Genomic DNA, 10,590 nt, shown 5'->3' with positions numbered 1-10,590 from the left:
TTTACATTTGAAAAAATAAAAACTAGCAAAATACTCCTGGAAACCCAGTGGGGTAACAGTATGCCATATATAATTTTGGTCACTTTATCCAGGCATGTTTCAGGGATAAAGTAACATGTTATTTTTATTTTAAGTGTCTATATTTGGAAAAAAAGAATTTAATAACAAAATTAATTTAAAATTGAAAAATTGTTATATATATGCAATCAATAAATGGTCTCATAATTTTCCTTAAACACAATGTTGGTTAAGTAACTATTTAGAAGCAAGGAATGAATTTAATGAAAAACAGATAGCTTCTGAAATGTACATGTTCTAGGGTATATGTACATGCATATGTTTATGTGTACACTCATTGCATCTCAAATTTTTCTATCTACTATAAAAATTCATTCAGTCAGATTTATTTATCATATAATTTTGTGCACAGTGTCATGCTAGATAGTGTTGGATATTTCCAAGGTCATATTCTAGGGGAAGGCTAATGATCATTGTATTGATTGTAGAGCTAATGATAATTAATATGATTGAGAAGTAGAAATGGAAAAGATGATAAAGAAGAGTTGATTAGTTAGTAAAAAATAAAACAAACAGTAGCAATAAATTTCCTCCCTAGGGGGCGTTTATTAGGACCTCTTATCAGACCTGCATAGGCAGAAATCATTTGACTATGGTGACGACAGCTGAAACACTATTGATCTGCAGCAGTGGCAGACGTATATCAATTTCTGAAATGATTCTGGTAAATCCGAAAACATTTGGATCTATCTGTCTAGGCTAAGATGTAATTTATTACATCCATTATTTGTAATATTTTGCATCAGCAGTACAAAGAATGAGATTACTCAGGGCTGTAAATAGTGAAGACATGACATGAGTGCATTGGAGAATAGAGTTTGTCATTGAAGATAAGAGTCATGAGAGGATGTAGGCAAGGGCAAACAGATTAGAAAAGGAGGTATGATCATCAAGATAAATGAAGTGTCTTTTACATGAAAATCTAATCTTCTAGAAAGTCCACTGTTAATATATCATTTATATCAAACATTAGGATGAGAAAATTAGCAGGGAAAAATGATATTGTAATATTCATTGGCAAATTTTCAACTATCTTCATCATTCACTTATTTTGAGAGTTAATTTTATGTATAATTTTATTTATAAAATAACCTTAAGGATTACCAAAATATAAAACTTTATCTAAAACAGTTAATATATTATCTGGATTTTATGGAGTTTATATTTAGATCAACTCAACTTAGTGTGAAAGCTTTCCTAGGGTAATTTATTTCTCTGACATTTGGGTAAATTAACAATCCAAATGATTAATATTTACTTAAAATAGATATGCCCTTATACATAAGTGTAAGCTGTAAACTCACAGTATTCATTTAGTAATTTAAGCAGAGTACATAACATTGTCATGTGACTTTTTCAAAGACAGAGAGTTAAGCTTGATTGTGCTTGTAAGAAAATCTACATCATCCATGCAAATAAATAAAAATAGTTTATTTTATAAACACTTTTCTATATTTTGGTTTTGTATTTTGGTTGTATAAATATATATCTTATGCACATATTTCAGTGTATTTTTAAATGAATGATTTTTTCTTCAAAGTTAATGTGTGACAGGTAACATCTTCCCTAAAGAGCTTGTTAATTTTTTTTTTTAATTTTCTAATTTTTCAAAAAGCAGGTTGAATTGTTGCATGGATGTAGATATTCAGATGTAATGCTGCAATTAACTTTGGATTCCAAAACTCTGCCTCAAATTCTGGAATGTTTTCTATCAAAACATCATTAAATAGTTAAAATATACAATATAGCTTTATGCTTTGGATGTTTTTAACATAAACCATCCTATGATTATGTTATGAACAGAGTCCATCTTTTATGTTATAAAACAAAATTTACATTATACAGAGGAAAGAGAATATTGTTCACATTATACAGAGGAGTATAGGTGCTGTCTAGTTGTTTGAGGTATTTAAGTTGTGAATTTAAATCTGTGCTAGTTTTCAAATGATTATTAATCCATGGAACTCAGGCGCCATTCCCCAGGCTCAAAATTCATTAACAGAAGCTTTAATGGGCTCTAACATTTTCTCATGAATTACAAATATGTGACTTAAAAGTCAATGTACCCTGATGAGTTAAGCAAAAATAATCTGTAGGCAAAAGCTAAAGCAACTGTTTCACAATGTTCATACGTGGAGCAAGTTGGTATAAACATGAAGGGCCTTCATCTGAGTATTAGAAGAAAATAGTATTACAAGCATTAGAATAAAAATAATTCAAATATTTTAAATTTTTCAGTAAAAATTCCTTGAGTTCACGAGACAGCAAAACTTGTTGAAAATAAAGTGTTTTAATTTGTGTTTACACGTATGTGTAAGCATGATACTGTGTAGCTCTTAAAACACTGCAGAAAGTGTAGCATAAAGTGACTTTTGCATTAAGTGTGAAGGATCTAGATTAATAGTATAAGATCTAAGATCTGACTATCTGGTCTTAAATCATGACTGAACCAACTCATAAATTATGTGAATTTGTTAATATATACACTATCTCTATGCCTGTGTGTTCAGTTGTTTAGTCTTGGCCAACTCTTTGTAACCCCACAGACTGAATAGGCTCCTCTGTCCATGGAATTTTCTAGGCAAGAATACTGGAGTGGGTTGCTATTTCCTCCTCTGGTCTCTATGCCTGTTTACCTTAAAAAAAAAAAAAAATTCTTTGTTAAGGTTTTTACTCTTCATTCTGGCGCTGTAGGGGCTTCTCAGGTGGTGATAGTGGTAAAGAACTACCCTGTCAATGCAGGGGATGCTAGAGATGTGGGTTCAATCCCTGAGTTGCAAAGATCCCCTCTAGGAAGGCATGGCAACTCACGCCAGTATTATTGCCTGGAGAATGCCATGGACAGAAAAGGCTGGCTGGCTACAGTGCATAGGGTTGCACAGAGTTGGACATGACTGAAGTGACTGAGGACACAGTTACTTAACCTTAGAGCTTAAGGTTAAGGTTAAGTCAAAAAAAAAAAAAAATCTCATGTAAATCCCATCATTTCTTCTGCAAGATGGCTCATCCCCTATATTTTAGTCTTATCATAAAGATAAATTATTATATGTAAAGCTGCTTTGAATCATGTAAAATACTATGCAACATTTTTCCCCTAGCCAGTAAGAGGGAATTCAGATTAATCAGCCACAAGGGTGCCCTTATTTGCTTTGGGTCAAAGAATGTTAATTGACCACATTGAGAATTAAACCCATTTTCTGGCTTCTTTAGCACAATTTCTTGTCAACTGATTTAACCTGTCACAGACAGAAACTTCTACAAATAGAGCTGCTATGTACTTTAGCAATGAATTGACATGTGAAAAACTGCTTTTACAAGAAACAGTTTTAAGGTATTCTCTATTATCTGTCTCTTGAGCTTAAATTTATAGTGATTATTGCCAAGGTCACTTAGTAAACGAGAGAGAGTCTCATACCTTTGACTGCTCAAGCATATAGATTTAAATAGTTACTGATGATACATTTTTACAAAACACTAACACATCTATCAAAACAGAAGGCTTGTGAAAAAAAGAATTAAAAATCTCACTGAAAAAATCCAAAGCTGAAAAAAAGATGTTTTTCTTAGCTTCTGCAAATTCAATGTTGGATGAACAGAAATTAATGTAATTTTCTGACAACTCACTCCAGTTATGGAACTCTGTTATATAGAATTTTACCCTAAAAGAGGTATTTTACATCCTATAAATATTGTACAAAAGAAAAAAATTTCAAAATTATCACCAACATTTTCAGCTGATGATTAAAATAGTGAGGAGCCAAGATGGCGGAGGAGTAGGACGGGGAGAACACTTTCTCCCCCACAAATTCATCAAAAGAGCATTTAAACGTCGAGTAAATTCCACAAAACAACTTCTGAATGCCGGCAGAGGACATCAGGCACCCAGAAAAGCAATCCAACTCTTCGAAAGGAGGTAGGAAAAAATATAAAAGACAAAAAAAGAGACAAAAGAGGGAGGGACGGAGTTCCGTCCCGGGAAGGGAGTCTTAAAAAGAGAGAAGTTTCCAAACACCAGGAAACCTTCTCACTGCCGAATCTGTGCCGAGCTTTGGAAGCACAGAGGGCAACATAACAGGGAGAAAAAATAAATAAACAATTAAAACTCCAAGATTGCGAGTCCTACGGTAACTCCCCCAGCGGAGAAGCAGCGCAGACGCCTGCACGCGCCATTAGCAAGCGGGGGCTGGGCAGGGAGGCGCAGCGCGGGCTGCATCGCTTAGAGTAAGAATCTGGCCTGAATACCCTGAGCACTATCTGAGCGAAATAATTTGGGCTAGCAAACCAGACTGTGGGATATCTACCGTGCGAAAAGCCAGCCCCAACCTAAGACACCGCCAGGCCCGCGCACGGAACAAAGAATTGAACAGAGATAGCCGGCTGCAGACCTTCCCCCTCCGGTGACAGGCAGCCAGAGCCGGAAGGGGGCAATCGCAGCCCCAGAGAGACATTATCTATAAAACTGTAAGCAGGCTTCTTTGCTAACTAAAACTTCTTGGGGGTCTGGATGGTCAACATCTGCCTGAGAAGGTGCGCCGGTTTTACACCCAGATAACCGAGTGGCGGGGAGGCAATAAGTCGCAGCATTGGTGCTCGCCAAACACCTCATCACTTGAGCTGCTCGGACCTGGGAAGAGCACAAAACTCAGGCCCAACTGAGTCTGCGCCTCTGAGGACTACCCGAGTGCCTGAACCTGAGCGGCCTGGACCTGGGAGGTACATGCAACCCAGGGCCAGCCTCGGATTGTTCCTGGCGGAACAACCTAGAGCCCGAGCAGTGTGGGCAGGGAGGCTACACGCGCCGTGAGCGGGGGCAGACCCAGTGTGGCTGAGGCACTGCGAGCGCACGCCAGTGTTATTTGTTTGCAGCATCCCTCCCTCCCTCCCCACAGCGCGACTGAACAAAGAGAAGAAATACAGCTCCATGCATCAGAACACCGACACAAGCTTCCCTAACCAGGAAACCTTGACAAGCCACCTGTACAAACCCACACACAGCGAGGAAAAGCCACAATAAAGAGAACTCCACAAACTGCCAGAATACAGAAAGGACACCCCAAACTCAGCAATTTAAACAAGATGAAGAGACAGAGGAATACTCAGCAGATAAAGGAACAGGATAAATGCCCACCAAACCAAACAAAAGAGGAAGAGATAGGGAATCTACCTGATAAAGAATTCCAAATAATGATAGTGAAATTGATCCAAAATCTTGAAATTAAAATGGAATCACAGATAAATAGCTTGGAGACAAGGATTGAGAAGATGCAAGAAAGGTTTAACAAGGACCTAGAAGAAATAAAAAAGAGTCAATATATAATGAATAATGCAATAAATGAAATTAAAAACACTCTGGAGGCAACAAATAGTAGAATAACAGAGGCAGAAGATAGGATTAGTGAATTAGAAGATAGAATGGTAGAAATAAATGAATCAGAGAGGATAAAAGAAAAACGAATTAAAAGAAATGAGGACAATCTCAGAGACCTCCAGGACAATATTAAACGCTACAACATGCGAATCATAGGGGTTCCAGAAGAAGAAGACAAAAAGAAAGACCATGAGAAAATACTTGAGGAGATAATAGTTGAAAACTTCCCTAAACTGGGGAAGGAAATAATCACCCAAGTCCAAGAAACCCAGAGAATCCCAAACAGGATAAACCCAAGGCGAAACACCCCAAGACACATATTAATCAAATTAACAAAGATCAAACACAAAGAACAAATATTAAAAGCAGCAAGGGAAAAACAACAAATAACACACAAGGGAATTCCCATAAGGATAACAGCTGATCTTTCAATAGAAACTCTTCAAGCCAGGAGGGAATGGCAAGACATACTTAAAATGATGAAAGAAAATAACCTACAGCCCAGATTATTGTACCCAGCAAGGATTTCATTCAAGTATGAAGGAGAAATCAAAAGCTTCTCAGACAAGCAAAAGCTGAGAGAATTCTGCACCACCAAACCAGCTCTCCAACAAATACTAAAGGATATTCTCTAGACAGGAAACACAAAAATGGTGTATAAATTCGAACCCCAAACAATAAAGTAAATGGCAACGGGATCATACTTATCAGTAATTACCTTAAACGTAAATGGGTTGAATGCCCCAACCAAAAGACAAAGACTGGCTGAATGGATACAAAAACAAGACCCCTACATATGTTGTCTACAGGAGACCCACCTCAAAACAGGGGACACATACAGACTGAAAGTGAAGGGCTGGAAAAAGATTTTCCATGCAAATAGGGACCAAAAGAAAGCAGGAGTAGCAATACTCATATCAGATAAAATAGACTTTAAAACAAAGGCTGTGAAAAGAGACAAAGAAGGTCACTACATAATGATCAAAGGATCAATCCAAGAAGAAGATATAACAATTATAAATATATATGCACCCAACACGGGAGCACCGCAGTATGTAAGACAAATGCTAACAAGTATGAAAGGAGAAATTAACAATAACACAATAATAGTGGGAGACTTTAATACCCCACTCACACCTATGGATAGATCAACTAAACAGAAAATTATCAAGGAAACACAAACTTTAAACGATACAATAGACCAGTTAGACCTAATTGATATCTATAGGACATTTCATCCCAAAACAATGAATTTCACCTTTTTCTCAAGCGCACATGGAACCTTTTCCAGGATAGATCACATCCTGGGCCATAAAGCTAGCCTTGGTAAATTCAAAAAAATAGAAATCATTCCAAGCATCTTTTCTGACCACAATGCAGTAAGATTAGATCTCAATTACAGAAGAAAAACTATTAAAAATTCCAACATATGGAGGCTGAACAACACGCTGCTGAATAACCAACAAATCACAGAAGAAATCAAAAAAGAAATCAAAATTTGCATAGAAACAAATGAAAATGAAAACACAACAACCCAAAACCTGTGGGACACAGTAAAAGCAGTCCTAAGGGGAAAGTTCATAGCAATACAGGCACACCTCAAGAAACAAGAAAAAAGTCAAATAAATAACCTAACTCTACACCTAAAGCAACTAGAAAAGGAAGAAATGAAGAACCCCAGGGTTAGTAGAAGGAAAGAAATCTTAAAAATTAGAGCAGAAATAAATGCAAAAGAAACAAAAGAGACCATAGCAAAAATCAACAAAGCCAAAAGCTGGTTCTTTGAAAGGATAAATAAAATTGACAAACCATTAGCCAGACTCATCAAGAAACAAAGGGAGAAAAATCAAATCAATAAAATTAGAAACGAAAATGGAGAGATCACAACAGACAACACAGAAATACAAAAGATCATAAGAGACTATTATCAACAATTATATGCCAATAAAATGGACAACGAGGAAGAAATGGACAAATTCTTAGAAAAGTACAACTTTCCAAAACTCGACCAGGAAGAAATAGAAAACCTTAACAGACCCATCACTAGCACGGAAATTGAAACTGTAATCAGAAATCTTCCAGCAAACAAAAGCCCAGGTCCAGACGGCTTCACAGCTGAATTCTACCAAAAATTTAGAGAAGAGCTAACACCTATCCTGCTCAAACTCTTCCAGAAAATTGCAGAGGAAGGTAAACTTCCAAACTCATTCTATGAGGCCACCATCACCCTAATACCAAAACCTGACAAAGATCCCACAAAAAAAGAAAACTACAGGCCAATATCACTGATGAACATAGATGCAAAAATCCTAAACAAAATTCTAGCAATCAAAATCCAACAACACATTAAAAAGATCATACACCATGAGCAAGTGGGCTTTATCCCAGGGATGCAAGGATTCTTCAATATCCGCAAATCAATCAATGTAATACACCACATTAACAAATTGAAAAATAAAAACCATATGATTATCTCAATAGATGCAGAGAAAGCCTTTGACAAAATTCAACACCCATTTATGATAAAAACTCTCCAGAAAACAGGAATAGAAGGAACATACCTCAACATAATAAAAGCTATATATGACAAACCCACAGCAAACATTATCCTCAATGGTGAAAAATTGAAAGCATTTCCTCTAAAGTCAGGAACAAGACAAGGGTGCCCACTTTCACCATTACTATTCAACATAGTTTTGGAAGTTTTGGCCACAGCAATCAGAGCAGAAAAAGAAATAAAAGGAATCCAAATTGGAAAAGAAGAAGTAAAACTCTCACTATTTGCAGATGACATAATCCTCTACATAGAAAACCCTAAAGACTCCACCAGAAAATTACTAGAACTAATCAATGATTATAGTAAAGTTGCAGGATATAAAATCAACACACAGAAATCCCTTGCATTCCTATACACTAATAATGAGAAAACAGAAAGAGAAATTAAGGAAACAATTCCATTCACCATTGCAACGAAAAGAATAAAATACTTAGGAATATATCTACCTAAAGAAACTAAAGACCTATATATAGAAAACTATAAAACACTGGTGAAAGAAATCAAAGAGGACACTAATAGATGGAGAAATATACCATGTTCATGGATTGGAAGAATCAATATAGTGAAAATGAGTATACTACCCAAAGCAATTTATAGATTCAATGCAATCCCTATCAAGCTACCAACAGTATTCTTCACAGAGCTAGAACAAATAATTTCACAATTTGTATGGAAATACAAAAAACCTCAAATAGCCAAAGCGATCTTGAGAAAGAAAAATGGAACTGGAGGAATCAACCTACCTGACTTCAGGCTCTACTACAAAGCCACAGTTATCAAGACAGTATGGTACTGGCACAAAGACAGAAATATAGATCAGTGGAACAAAATAGAAAGCCCAGAGATAAATCCACACACATATGGACACCTTATCTTTGACAAAGGAGGCAAGAATATACAATGGATTAAAGACAATCTCTTTAACAAGTGGTGCTGGGAAATCTGGTCAACCACTTGTAAAAGAATGAAACTAGAACACTTTCTAACACCATATACAAAAATAAACTCAAAATGGATTAAAGATCGCAACGTAAGACCAGAAACTATAAAACTCCTAGAGGAGAACATAGGCAAAACACTCTCTGACATATATCACAGCAGGATTCTCTATGACCCACCTCCCAGAATATTGGAAATAAACACAAAAATAAACAAATGGGACCTAATTAAACTTAAAAGCTTCTGCACATCAAAGGAAACTATTAGCAAGGTGAAAAGACAGCCTTCAGAATGGGAGTAAATAATAGCAAATGAAGCAACTGACAAACAACTAATCTCAAAAATATACAAGCAACTCCTACAGCTCAACTCCAGAAAAATAAATGACCCAATCAAAAAATGGGCCAAAGATCTAAATAGACATTTCTCCAAAGAAGACATACAGATGGCTAACGAACACATGAAAAGATGCTCAACATCACTCATTATCAGAGAAATGCAAATCAAAACCACTATGAGGTACCATTTCACACCAGTCAGAATGGCTGCGATCCAAAAGTCTACAAATAATAAATGCTGGAGAGGGTGTGGAGAAAAGGGAACCCTCTTACACTGTTGGTGGGAATGCAAACTAGTACAGCCACTATGGAGAACAGTGTGGAGATTCCTTAAAAAACTGGAAATAGAACTGCCTTATGATCCAGCAATCCCACTGCTGGGCATACACACTGAGGAAACCAGAAGGGAAAGAGACACGTGTACCCCAATGTTCATCGCAGCACTGTTTATAATAGCCAGGACATGGAAGCAACCTAGATGTCCATCAGCAGATGAATGGATAAGAAAGCTGTGGTACATATACACAATGGAGTATTACTCAGCCATTAAAAAGAATACATTTGAATCAGTTCTAATGAGGTGGATGAAACTGGAGACTATTATACAGAGTGAAGTAAGCCAGAAGGAAAAACATAAATACAGTATACTAACGCATGTATATGGAATTTAGAAAGATGGTAACGATAACCCTGTGTACGAGACAGCAAAAGAGACACTGATGTATAGAACAGTCTTATGGACTCTGTGGGAGAGGGTGGGAAGATTTGGGAGAATGTCATTGAAACATGTGAAATGTCATGTATGAAACGAGATGCCAGTCCAGGTTCAGTGCACGATGCTGGATGCTTGGGGCTGGTGCGCTGGGAAGGCCCAGGGGGATGGTATGGGGAGGTTGGGAGGGAGGAGGGTTCAGGATGGGGAGCATGTGATTTTTTTTTAAAAAATAAAAAAAAAAAAAAAAAAAAAAAAAAAAAACTGCCTTATGATCCAGCAATCCCACTGCTGGGCATACACACTGAGGAAACCAGAAGGGAAAGAGACACGTGTACCCCAATGTTCATTGCAGCACTGTTTATAATAGCCAGGACATGGAAGCAACCTAGATGTCCATCAGCAGATGAATGGATAAGAAAGCTGTGGTACATATACACAATGGAGTATTACTCAGCCATTAAAAAGAATACATTTGAATCAGTTCTAATGAGGTGGATGAAACTGGAGCCTATTATACAGAGTGAAGTAAGCCAGAAGGAAAAACACCAATACAGTATACTAACGCATATATATGGAATTTAGAAAGATGATAACG

This window comes from Bos grunniens, chromosome 26 (genome assembly GCF_055505025.1).
Source record: "Bos grunniens cultivar Pamir isolate PY7600 chromosome 26, Bosgru_T2T1.0, whole genome shotgun sequence".
Lineage (NCBI taxonomy): Eukaryota > Metazoa > Chordata > Mammalia > Artiodactyla > Bovidae > Bos > Bos grunniens.
This window is presented reverse-complemented; position numbering follows the sequence as displayed.